We start from the raw sequence: 13,532 nt of genomic DNA on the forward strand, positions 1-13,532 counted from the left end.
AATGGGCAGCTTCATGTGATCGGGGCCTCCTTGGGCCTTTTCTTATTCCCTCCCATGATGTACAATTTTATTCTTATTAAATTATTAATATGGCATTACAAATAATCTTACTGTTTCTCGTAAGAGACAAATTGTGTAGCACATGTTGGAAGCTTCATTATGTCTGGCCTAAGGCGAGTTTTATACAATAAAGCCTGTCTGTACGCATTCAAATCAAAAGCTTTCATAGCTCAGTTGGTTAGAGCACCCGTTTAGTAAGCGGGAGGTCTTGAGTTCAACTCTCAATGAAAGCACAAATTATATCTCATTGTGTAATTTTTTTCAACAACCACAGAATATCACAATATTTTTTGACAAAAACAGATCTGCAGAACAGGACCGAAACGCACGAGCAATCGCTATGCCAGTTGCGAAGCAGGCAGTTCATCTGCACGGGTAGCCATTTGAGCTCTGCAATGATGGACCACCGGAAAGGCACCCGTCTGTCTAACTGGACGGCGGAGGGCTCATCGGAGCCAGATATGCAGCCACTTCGCACACGCCGTCACTGAGCGCTAGGCAACGAGCGGGTCACGATTTCTGAAAATAATTGCAGAGATATTGGATCCTGCACTAACCGAACGATGATGAATGTGAGCCTCTGAACAATGCCCTGATGCTCGACAGTCGTCACCATCATTGCAGACAAGAAACGGGTGTGCGGATCCATGGCAAGAACTGAATATTGATGACAGCGGTGTGCGTGTAGTGGATCGGGCGATGACAGAAAAGCTCAGCCGCGTATCCATGCACTAACTGAAGATGGGTTTGCTCTAATGATTTCAGCAGTCCACATAACACAAAGGAGCAACGACAGAGGTGAAACAGATTACCGCCATAACTGAAAGATAGATTTAGAGAATTTCAACTTTGCCACACAAGACGACTGCTTTCTGTAGTGTCTCTCCTATTATAGCACATATGCTGATACCAAAGGATCAATGATACACTGGGCTGGTAGCTAATTTCGGGGGTATGAAACTGCCTCAACCTTCACGCAATGCCAGATCTAGGTCGCATTATCTTATCCACAACCAAATATGTTCAGTAACTGCAACAAACAATGCAAGAACAGAACCACATCACCTAGTTAGCAGGACCTTCTTAATCGACAGTCATGAAGGCTCTTGTGTTACACATCAGAGCGGGGCATGGATAGAAGAGGAGCGTCAAGGAGTTTAACCACGTTAGCCAATGAAACATCGCAAGCAAACTTGAAGTTCCAGAAACAGAAAATGAAATAACGTCTAAACTTCAGAATCAACCAGCACGCAGAGGCCACTCAAGAACCCCTCAAAATTACCTTGAAACAAACCCATCTTTCAGTCCCTACTTCTCTCTACTCTCTAATAACCAAAAACTAGACGAAAAAGTAGTTTAAACTTGGGAGAATTCCGCAAAGATACCCTCCAAACAATAAATTACACCGTAGCAAAAATAACCTTGCAAAATTCAACATGAACAGAAGAGGCCGAGCGGCCGGCACCGAGAATGCCGTAGATCCGTCCAGCAAGAAGATGCCTCCGACCATCCGTGTACGCCTGCTTCCACCCCTAACCTTCTGCTCGTCTCGTTGCCAGTAGTAGGAAACTAGGAATGATGCATGCTTGCCTGGCTCCACCCTGTCTGCCAATGGTGGTGGCGGCGGCGCCGCCCTCCTGCGCCTACATTGGACGAGGCGCCCTCACGAGGCTATGGGAGGATGAGAGGGGAGGATTTGCTCATCCGAGATGTCGGTCGCCGCGCTCGCCATGGCGAAGAGGCGAGCGGAGGCGAGGACATGGAGGCGGAAACGAAGGAAGCGTTTTGCTTGCTTTATTGTCACAGGGCGAGGGGAACCTGGACTTGGCATGTGACCGTTTGTATGTGTGTATGGGGCTTGCCAGCCGCTGAAGACGTACAGACTTGGTCTATGGACCGATTGTGAACACTGTACAAACAAGTACCTTGTCATTTTAGTTCTTTTTAATCGTTCACTCTTTTCTTTCATCCTATCGTTCCTGCATTCCATTATGGAATTTATAAATTTTTCATCGATCAAGAAGGACCCCAAATCATAACTTGCAATTTGTTTTCCTTGTGTTATGAAAGGCTAAAACGGAACACAAATAGACCTCTATCCATGATTGAGATATCGCACATGGGATTATGACAATGTGTCCTTGCATAATTTGCAAGACAGTGACCTGCCCTAACCTGCTGATGACCTACTTCGACAAAAGAGCAAACTCTATCTTGCCTTCATTTAACATTATAATTTGTATAGCATATAACCTATATACACAATTTGCAATCTGACGGTCAAAGCACCTTGCATTTTTTTTTTACAGAGGAAGTCATAAAGTAATGTGATGAATTCTAATTTAGAGCTCATTTGGTGCAAAGGAATATCAAATGATTTGTGGAGGATTTGATCCCTTGGGAAAAAAATACTCATATATTGATTGTATGATCCACATGATTGGAATCCTTAGGAATTTTCCCAAAGGATTCAATTGCAATCTTTTTTAAAGGAATTTTTTCATCCACTTCAACCTCATGTTAGAAGTCATTGTGATTGAAACACATACTTGACCTAAATTCTTGTAGTTTTAAATCTTTCAGAATTCAAGAGGACATGCCACCCCAATTCTATGCTTTTTTTTTTTTGCTTTACTTTTTGAGAAACCTGGAACTCAGAGAGGTCCTTGAAGGTTCATGCTTGGGCGGACAGCTTGATGTTGCCTAGCTAGCTTTGTGGAAGTCTCTATAACGAGTATAATTTATTGCCACGGTATAAACCAATTTTTTTTTTGAAACGGGATAAAAAGAGTTGGTTTATACCACGTCAACAAATTCTACTCGTTGTAGGGATACAAGTATAAGCTACGAGTTTCAAACTTGTCATGGTATGTGCATTCCGAGCATGCCTTTACTTTATTTTGAGTTCTTAGCTCTCCCATTTACGCGAAGAGATTTTAGTGGTAAAATCTCGTATCGGCAATATAACTATATAGAGATGGATGAGTTTCCGATTCAGAGTCACTCGACGAGAAGACTCTGTGCTATGAAAAAAAAGGCATAATCAACATAAAAGAAATAGTGCCTTTTGCATCCAAATAAGAAAGAAATATTGGCTTTTGTGAACCATGTGCATAGGTTCTACTTATGCCGGTGCAGTGCCGTTCTGTGGCCCTAGTTGAGGAGCGACGGGCGAATGGTGTGTGCCAGTGGCCGAGTGGCTTGCAGAGGGACCATATGAGGTTTGGTTCTTGTTTGCGGGGGCTGCACAAAGGATATTCCCCATTCCATTTGTTTGTCTTGGTGCTCTTTTTCTTCTCACGCGAGGTTTAACCCGGAGCTGCCAGCTCCTTGTCCTGGTGCGTTTTTCCGTATCTCACAAGGCGTGTGCTCCGGTACAACCCCCCCCCCCCCTCCAAAATTAGTTTTGGCTCAAAAGCCCACCAAACCCATATCCAAGCCCGTATGGTGCCCGTATGTGAACTCGTATATGACCGTCTCTATACCGTATGCGTCTTCCTCCTTCCTCCCACGATCGTGATCGATCGTTCTCCCACGTTCGAACTCGACGAGCCGGCTGCCGCCGTCCCGTCGCACGATCTCGGACGCCACGATCACCTCCTCACCGCCGCACTCCTCCGCCACAGGGCTCCTCCGTCGCTTCTCCACGATCTCCTCTTCACCGGCATCTCCCCGGAGCTCGACGAGCCGCCGTCGGCGCCGCACTCCATAGACCTCCTCCACCAGGGCATATCTTCCCGACGATCTCGGCACTCCCATCTCCATGATCCTCAGGGCCTGCTCGACGAGACGCCTCTGCTGCACGCCGTCGCGTCGAGCTCCGTCTCTCCGGCGAGCCGATCTTCCGCTGGGTAAGTTTGAATCTCTGCCGCCGGACATGTCCGGCGTCTCATTTAGCGTGTCCGGCGCACGGAAGACAGTCCGGCACACACGAACCGGACGGTCCGGCCTTCGGCGGACAGTCGGGTCTTTCTTCCAGACCGTCCGTCGTCCGTGTCCGTGTACTAAATATGAAATAGTGATTTGCATTGCGTTATTGTTTAGAATTTTGCATTAATTCTTTATTGCGTGCGGGTTTTGTGTAGTTTTTGGAGAAATGGGGGACTATAGCTCAACTTGGAGTGACGGGGATGACGGATATACGGGCGATGATGATTCTACTTCGGAGAATAGTTCCAAATCCAGGATCTATGAAAATATACCTCCTTTTGGGGAGAACCTTCCATCATCGGCCTCCTCAGAAAACATGAGTGAAGTATGTTGATTATTTTTTAATGGCTACCAATGAATGGAAGCAATGAAGTGACATGTTACATTCTTTGTTTTTGGCTGTGTAGGTGCTATACGGTGGTCACGAGGAGGATGAGTATTCGGACATGGAGGTTGGGTTTGATGAATATAGCGTGGAGGTAGGACTGCATCACGAGGAATCAAGCTGCGAAAATAAGAGCGAAGTAAGTATATAGTTTTAGTATGGCAAACCGTCAATGTTACCGTTGGAACGACAACTTTTATGACTTATTTTCCCTTCATGTGTAGGTGATATCCGGTGCCGACAATGGGCGTGAACATCACAGTCAAGCGGACCCGGATATTGTGAGTAATGAATATAAGATGCACTCTATGGAAGAGCACCGTAAAATACTCGGACATGACATTTTCTTCCGAACCGGCGGCTTTTGTGTGGTACAACAGCTATGCGAGAGAGCATGGCTTCGACATCCGGAAGGACATTTTGAAGAGGGCAAAGCGAGGGAAACGTGGTAAGGGAGAAATACGGTTAAGGCGGTATGTACGTTCCGGGCGAGGGAAACGTCGGGAAAAGCTTTTAACGCGAGAAGGCCGCGGTCGTAGGCTACGACCCGAGACTCGTTGTAACTGCAATGCCAATCTCACCGTGAAGCGTGACCTATCGAGAGGAGTATGGGTTGTCAAAAGTTTTTACGGCAATCACAGACATAAACCAGCTAGACCGGACGAAGTACCATTTCTTCGATCGCACAGAAAGATTAAGCCGTACCAGAGAGCTGAGATACTATCTTTGGGAGCAAGTGGGATGAGAAAGTACATGATTATGAAACACTTTCTCAGAAGACATGGCTACGGTGGTGTAGGCTTCGTAAGGCGAGATCTGTACAACCTATGTTGCGGGGAGAAGAGGAAGCTTATTGCGAAGGGTGATGCTGCCACGAGCACTTGGTATTATGGCCGCGAGGAAGAAGAGTGATCCTGAATTTTTTTTGATTACCAAGTAGATAATGAAGGACGGTTGAAAAGCATGTTCCGGTGTGATTCTCGATCACGGCAGGACTATCGAGATTTTGGCGACGTGGTGGTGTTTGATAGCACGTACAAGATGAACCGGTATGCTATGCCATTTATTCCTTTTGTAGGCCTGAACAATCATCGTAAGACTACGGTGTTTGAATGCGCTCTCGTGTCGACGAGACGGAAGATACATATGCTTGGCTGCTTCGGACATTCTTGATCGCAATGTGTCGAAGAAGCCCAAAGGTCTTATTACTGATGGGGACGCCGCGATGATATTAGCTATTCGGAATGTCCTTCCAGACGTGTGGCACCGTCTATGTACTTGGCACATAGAGAAAAACATGAAGAGACACCTTGGTCATAAGTCGCTAAAGGAATTTCGGCCATTCTTATACTACGCCACTTCAGAAGCCATTTTTGAGGAAAGATGGAGCGCGTTTCGTCGCAAGTGGGAGACGAGATAGTACCGAAGAATGGCTCAAAAGGATGTACAATAAGAAGAGAATTTGGGCTGCCGCGTATCTGACCGGTGGATATTTCCTTGGTATGAAAAGCAATCAGAGAAGTGAGAGTTTGAACCCATGCCTTCACCTTCACCTGGATTATGGTATGACCCTAGTTGACTTGATAATGCATTACGAGAATGCCATTGTTCGCATCCGTGAGAGCGAGGCCGAAGATGACTGCATACTGTTCCCGGAGTTTACCGGTGGCGATTCTCGAATCCAAAGAGATAGAGGTTGCTCTTGCCCATGCCTTCGATCCGGCCAACTTCTACATCTTGCAGCAGGATGTGAAGAAGCTTGGTGACCTCGAGATTTTTGAGGAATACGTGGGAACAGGGGGCTCTAAACAGTTTATGGTCAAATGGAGGAATAGCGGCAGATACTCGTTTATCGTGGAGTATAGCCCTAATCAGCCGAAAGAGTTAATACAGTGCAGCTGCCGAAGAATGAATCGTAAGGGGCTTCCATGCAAGCATATCCTATATGTATTGAAGCACCTGAAATTTTCCGAAATACCAGACTGTTGTGTTCTTCGGCGATTCTCCAAAATGGCAAGAAATGGATTGCCAAGACGGCGCAGAAGCGATCTTTTCGCGTACGGTTACTCGGGGCCGTGGAAGCGAAAAAGATACAACGACATGGAAACAGATATCGGCGGAAGCTATGGATGCGGTAGTAGATGATCCAAGCAATGTATAATGAGTTCATGGCATATATGAAGGGCTTAGTAGCAAGAAAATATGCGAAAAAGAATGGACATGATGGTCACACAGCCTTCGCCGAAGAAGACGCATATGATTTTCAAGGCAATGCAGTTCCGGTTGGTGATCCCAATAAGGTTGCCACGAGAGGAGCACCTAAGCAAAACACAAAAGCTGCACAAGAGGTAAATCACCCCGTGACGAAAAATGGTAGACCACTAGCGTTCGATGAGCGTAAGACCCGGAATCAGGGTGCACCGCCTGTGGTGTCATCGGTCATAACAAACGGAACAAAAAGTTGTGCAAAAAACATCCGGAGTAAGTCTTCTTACATATTTTTCTTAGCTAGGCCGATTAATTAAATCTATGTTAAACGAGTACTAAATAATTTCGTTTTGTAATGCAGGTATATGGAAAAAGAAAACAAGTAGAAGTGCATCTTCACTAGCGAAATTACAAAATTAAAGCTTTACCTTGAAGATTATGTATTTACTTCGCCTTAATTGTAATTGACCGAAACCATTTGTGATTCTATACCATTTTTCATTTTCATGTACTTCCATTCATTGTGATTTATTATATAAATTTTACTTTCGATGTGTTTCCACAACTAAGAAACGTCAAAGAAAATACCACAACGGACAGTCCGGCGAACGGAGAGGGAAAGTCCGGCGATTCCCCAGACAGACCGACCTATCCTCGTTCAAGTCCGGCCTGGTCTGCGGACAGACTGGTGAAACCGCCGGACAGGCCGGGTAGCGTGCTGTTAAGTTCCAGGGGCTACAGGAACTGCCCGGACAAGTCACCGGCCTGTCTGGCAAATTGTGATGTATGTCCGTCCAGGGCGCCGGACAGGCCGCCGAATCGGCCGGCCGGACCGGCGGATATGGTTTTAAGTTACGATGAATCGGCCGGACATGTCACCGGACTGAGCTTGTTTGGCCGGCTTGGTCAGGAGGCTAGCTTCGGCGATTTACCGGCCTGTCCGTCCATTGCGGCCGGCCTGTCCGGCTTATGTAAGGAACAACCCATGACTGGTTGATGGGCGATGTAAAAACAATTTTTTTATCCCTGTTGTATTACATAATAACTTTCTTGATTAAAGGGCTAATTAGTTGTGTGTACCAATAAATTTTGCAGGTCATCAATGCTTATGTGCGACACTTGTCTCGTCGTGTTCCAGATGATCGTGTCCTGTCCACCACATGGAGGTCGACGCATCTCATAGAAGGGAGGACGAGGGGTAGAGATGTTTTTCCACCCGGCCACCACCGGATCGAAATAGAGAAGAATCGAGCCATTCACGGATGCATGGACGAGTATTTCCATAAACCGAAGGTACGAGCACATGCAATGCAATGCAATGGTGTACACAATTCATTCAGTGTATATTGAAACATACTTACATATTTTTATTGCAGTACTATCTCGCTGTAAACGTTAATGACAATCATTGGGTCACCGTCGTGATGCATGTACCCAAGAAGGAATTTCAAGTATTAGATTCCCTCTATGTTCTTCGCAGTTACATACATATCATTGAAGCATTGGTATGTTTTCATACTACTTTACTCTGTCATAAGTATTTTGTTAAAATATTAATCATTACTTACTTAATCTTAACTACTCGTTTTACTTCAGAGAACCGAACTTGCTTATGACATAGCAAAAGCAGATCATGGTTTTCCTGATCCTTCAAACTGGCCTATAAAACAATACAAAATGCCAAGACAAAAGGATGGGTGAGTACATGGTGCAACTAATTTTCATGTATATTATTAATATACAATGCAATGTTACTTACTTGTTTTTGCTTGTCTTGTATTATGACAGAAACTCATGTGGACTTTGGGTCCTAAAATGTATGGAAGAATGGGATGGAGATGAATTTAGAACCACTATTACACAGGTAGGTAAAACAAAAATCTACTTACATGATGAACTAGCAGCACATGTCATAACATGTTCTCTTAATTTATTTTTGCAGACACTCGTTGACTCTACCCGGAGAAGTTATGGTCGGTGAAATAATTTTTTCACCTAGTAACGAGCTGGATAGGGTCAAAGATAAACTACTCAACCCCAATGGCGAGGAAGATGATGCTTAGGTCCAAGGTCTAGTGGATATGGTCGGGTTTTCGTCCCGTAGAAGGTTTCCCGGCGGTGTTCAAGACTTTGTTCATTTTATATTCTATTTGTTGTGTAATGACTTGGAAACTATACTTTACAATACCTATTTGCGTTATATGGAATACCATACTTTGTGGAATATGTATGCAATCATCAAGTGCCGGATAGTCTCACTATTGTCCGTGGACATCACTATAATCTTTATTGCGCGAGAATTTGTTGTCAAACTTTTGCAAACAATCCGTTAACACCTTTGCGGATGATAATAACTTGGTATGAAAAGCTTTATCTCCAAATACTTCAGGTGCAGGAATTTACCCAAAACCAATTGTGTATTGACTTTACGAAAAATAATACCCAAAGATTAGGACTTATTAATAGCTTAGGTCAACAAATTACTGAACCGGTACAAAAGGGATAACACTAGCCTCATAAAGTGACTTCACAAAAAGCGTTTCAACATTTGGCGCAATGGATAAAAGTTTGGTACTTGTCATCCGCATTTTTCTTGATGGTGTTAATTCATTGCCGGACGGACCGGCTAAGGATCACGGTCGAGCCGACGGAGGCTGCTGCTCGTAAGTCTTCTCCCGGACATGCTTGGTGGCTGTGGCCGGCCAGACCGGAATGCGGTGCCAAAAGCCTTCGTATATTCGTTAATTATGTTCCGGCCTGGCCGGTTCTCTACGCGGCCAGGCCGACAAAAGCTGCGTACAAATATTCCTTGACCGGACAGGCTGGCCCGTCCGGCCGGACAGCCGATAGAATTGGCAAATGCCTCCGGAAATTTGATGTTCCTCCGGAACAACATTACCGGTCTGCACTGGTGTATATGCCGGACGGTCGACCGGTCGATCACGTAAACCGCGCCCCGGACAGTCCGTCCCCTATGAACTGGATGTCCGCCGTATCCGGACTGTCCGGCTAGGTCCTGACCGGACTGTCCTTCTAGGTCCTGACCGGACTGTCCGGCTAGGTCCTGACCGGACTGTCCGGTGTCTCCGATCTGCCATGGCCGGCCGGCGCCCACCACGATGGTGCACAGCCCACGATGATCCGCCAAACTCGCCGTGGGCCCACAAGCTCGTGCCGTACTTGTATCTCGTATAATTGACTGATTGAATTGGGCTATACGAATTTTATACGGTGCCACGTATCGGTATTTTATACTAATAACGAAGGGGTATCGAGCGATCTTAGCCGTTCTTGTGTTTGAGCCCGCTTAAGCCCAAACTGAGTTTGAGGGAGTTTGGGGGGGGGGGGGTTGTACCGGAGCACACGCCATCTCACAAAAGATATCAGGAGAATTACACAAATGCACAGCTTATCACACAAGATTCAAAACTTGGCACGTCCTTTTGTAAGAAAAAAACCTTGCCAATGGAGTGCTTGATCGATTGGGGCCGAGCCTCAAAGTGGACCAACGGCCATGATGTACGTACGTACATGACAGTCGGGTGAGCAATCAAGTGACGAATCTGGAACACGAGCTCCAACAACACAGGCCCTGAAGCCTGAAGCATCATGAATGCACCTGGCTACCTCGACGTACGTACGTAGCGCGCGACTGGGAAATGGGAATCGGCTCGGCCGCTCCCACCGCCCGCCGGGACCTGATTTTGGCCGCCGCTCGTGTTCCAGATTCAATTCAGCCTAGGAGAAGGGCAGAGCGTGCACGCGACGCGATCCCCGTCTCACGCAAAACCAGGCCGGCATGGCAGAGAGCATCATCGGGCAGACCACACGGCCGGCCGGCCTTGAATTTGAATGAATGGCCTGGGCATACCATGCACGCTGGGTGCTTGGCTTGACCACAGCGATGGTCGATGGACATAAACGCGGCCTGGCCACACCCACACACCACACCGCACGGCAGATTGAGTGGATCCACGCTCTGCCGCTGCGATGGCGACCCGTCCATGACATGAGTAATGCCTCGAGTTTTGCCTCGGCGCGGGTGCGGGGTACCAGTACCAGTACGTGCTCCAGCCTACGGTGAGGCAGTGTGCCCGCCGCGCCGTGCGTCGTCTCATCAGTCATCACAAGCTGAGCACCTGCACCCGTCGTGTATCGCTCTGCTTCCCGCGGTCCCTCTGCCATGTTTGGCAACACCAATGAATGCTGCAAATGCGTCCTTCCGCGCGCGCTGTCTATGCTCGGCGGCAGGTGTGGTATCGCTCCCGCGTGCAATGTGTGCTTGCACCTCTTCGGCCATGGAAGACATGGATGGTTGGGAATCGGAAGGAAGATCCTGGTTCATGCGCTGCCTAAGCGAAAGCATGTTTCGTGATTCTAGGCGCTGGACAGCCAAGCATATTGCACAGACAGTTGCCATTGAGTTGTTTGCTGCCGACATCTCTCTTCTCCCTCCGCTCTAGACGATTTTTCTATCTAAACTTACCATCTCAGCTTACAGTGGAAAACACTACTACCTCCATACCGGATTATAGGCCTATTACGCATTTCGAGAAAAACTTCAACTACAAATTTGGTCAATAAAATATGAGATATATGATACAAAAATTATACCATTGGATTCATATTCAAAAGAAGTTTCTAATAGTATAATTTTTGTGATACATATTTCATATTTTGTTGACTAAATTAGTAGTTGAAGTTTTTCTCGAAATGCGTAATAAGCCTATAATCCGGTATGGAGGTAGTACTACTTACTGCAAGCTGGCCTGGACGGCTTTTGCTTCGGTGTCCTCCTCTCCAAACTTTGCCATCCTGTGGATGCCTAGGATGTCTTGATACCTTTTTATAAGCTCACTTATCCGTTCTACTCTAAGGCTTTGTTTGGCTGTCGGGGGAGTAAAAACCAGGGAACATTAGCCCCATGGGGGAATTTAGGGTGCATACGGGATCCCCTGCTCCACCCGGGGAGAGCCACCCTTTCCCTGAGTTTGTTTGGCAGCAGCGGGAGGAAAAGTTACGTCCATGGCAGCAGCAGAAGTGCCGCTCCCGGCAGCCGGAGAGAGGCCTCGCCTCACTCGCCGCTGGCCTGCTCCGTGCTTCGCCGACCGTCGTTGTCGCCGGAGCCCGGAGGGACAGGGATCTGGGCGGAGCAGATCTTGGGAAGACGACAACCGTCGTCGGAGAGGGGAATGCTAGGAGAGGAGAGGGACGTGGACGCGATGCGCTCTGCAGGCCCCGCTCCCGTCGCCGGTGGAGGAAGAACCTGAGGTTGTTGGAGGCGTCGCCTCTCTGCCTGTCGCCTTCTCCGTCGCGAGACGAGACATGCTCGGGATTTTCCTTCCCGACCTCAAGCCTCGCGGATCGTTCTCCCGGGGAAGCGAGCGGAAAGGTCCGGGTCCCTCTCCCCCCGTGACAACCAAACGGTGCGGTAGGCTACCCCGGGGCAATTCAGCCCGGGGATTATGTGGCCGGGGAAAACGAGAGGAAACCCCCGGGAAAGCCTGTAACCAAACGAGCCCTAATGGGTGAGAGTGGGGAAGAGGAGAACACCAAAGCACACCTCGCAATTAAGTCTACACGTTTAATTTCATATTCTACAATGAGGATCCCAAGTAGTAATAGGTATCATTGGCGGAAACTCAAAATAACGAGCTTCATGTACGCAGCTCTTTATTTTGAGAAATTCAATATCATACTTCAAAGTCGTAACAGAAATCTGAAAAGAAAAATCTGTATATAGTCAATGATATACTATAAGCATGCAAATTACTAATCTATGTATTTTAGGCTACGAAAACAGAACAAAAGTGTGGATATGAGAAAAGTGAAAAGTACACATTTCCAAAACTCCAAAACTTGTCGAATTTTGAACTGAGATTTCTCACGCCAAAAGTATACATGATTGACTACCTATGAACTTTTTTGAAACTTTGAACTAGCTGCACCACCAAGAACTATTGCTCACTTAGCAAGAACACAAAAAATGACTACTACTTGAAGCAGCTAGGAGGTACAGGCAGGCGACGGGATGCAAGAATTAATATAAAAAAAACTGAAGAACAAGCTCCAAGATATCACACATAGGAAAAAAGAAATAGGAGATGATGTACATCAGCATTTTTTATCTTCATATTCATGGAATAGATGAAGAGAGCATGAAAAGGATATATTAGCTCAAGAACATCAACACTTGAGCTGATGATCAATGCCGATATCCAGGAGTTGTAGATCAATCAAAGTTACATCCAAAAAAATATTTGTACTATCTATTCTTATTAAATGATGCACTCGCACACATCACAGACACAAGAAACAAACCAGAGAGAATCTGGATGATCAGCGGATCACTTGAAGTTCACACCAACTAGAATAAATCATACCCAAGAATCCTATGCATGAGTATCATCTAGATACTGCATTTACGTGACCACCAAGTCCATAGCTAGCTAGCATAACTAGGAAATTATCAAGAATTCATCGAGGCATGCAAGAATAATCTAAATTATGCATAGTAACCCAGTACATGAACCATTGGATCCATATAACACATTTGCACGTAGCCAGCATGCCAAATATGTGCAAGCCATTGAATAATCTGGAATATGAACAAATTGAACCATACTAACTAAGTAGATATGCCCTACACTTTATTCAAGCTTCAGCTGAATCAAATTAAGTGAAATCGGCAAAACAAAAACATTTGGAACCTAAACATAGTAATGTTGGAGATATGCCCAAGAGACAATAATAAAAGTGGTTATTATATATCTTTATGTTTATGATGAATGTTTATATACCATGCTATAATTGTATTAACCGAAACATTGATACATGTGTGATTAAACAAACAATGAGTCCCTAGTAAGCCTCTTAACTAGCTTGTTGATTAATAGATGATTAGTTTCATAATCATGAACATTGGATGTTATTAATAACAAGGTTATAT

The 13,532-nt window shown here is 46.0% G+C and overlaps 1 non-coding gene across 1 annotated transcript; it reads left to right on the forward strand.

Annotated features, from left to right (window-relative positions):
- The first annotated feature begins 219 nt into the window (after nucleotides 1-219).
- On the forward strand, nucleotides 220-293 carry TRNAT-AGU. The gene has a single exon. It is a non-coding gene; the product is annotated as a tRNA-Thr (tRNA).
- The last annotated feature ends 13,239 nt before the right edge of the window (nucleotides 294-13,532 follow it).

Source organism: Lolium rigidum, chromosome 3 (assembly GCF_022539505.1).
Source record: "Lolium rigidum isolate FL_2022 chromosome 3, APGP_CSIRO_Lrig_0.1, whole genome shotgun sequence".
NCBI classification, from domain to species: Eukaryota; Viridiplantae; Streptophyta; class Magnoliopsida; order Poales; family Poaceae; genus Lolium; species Lolium rigidum.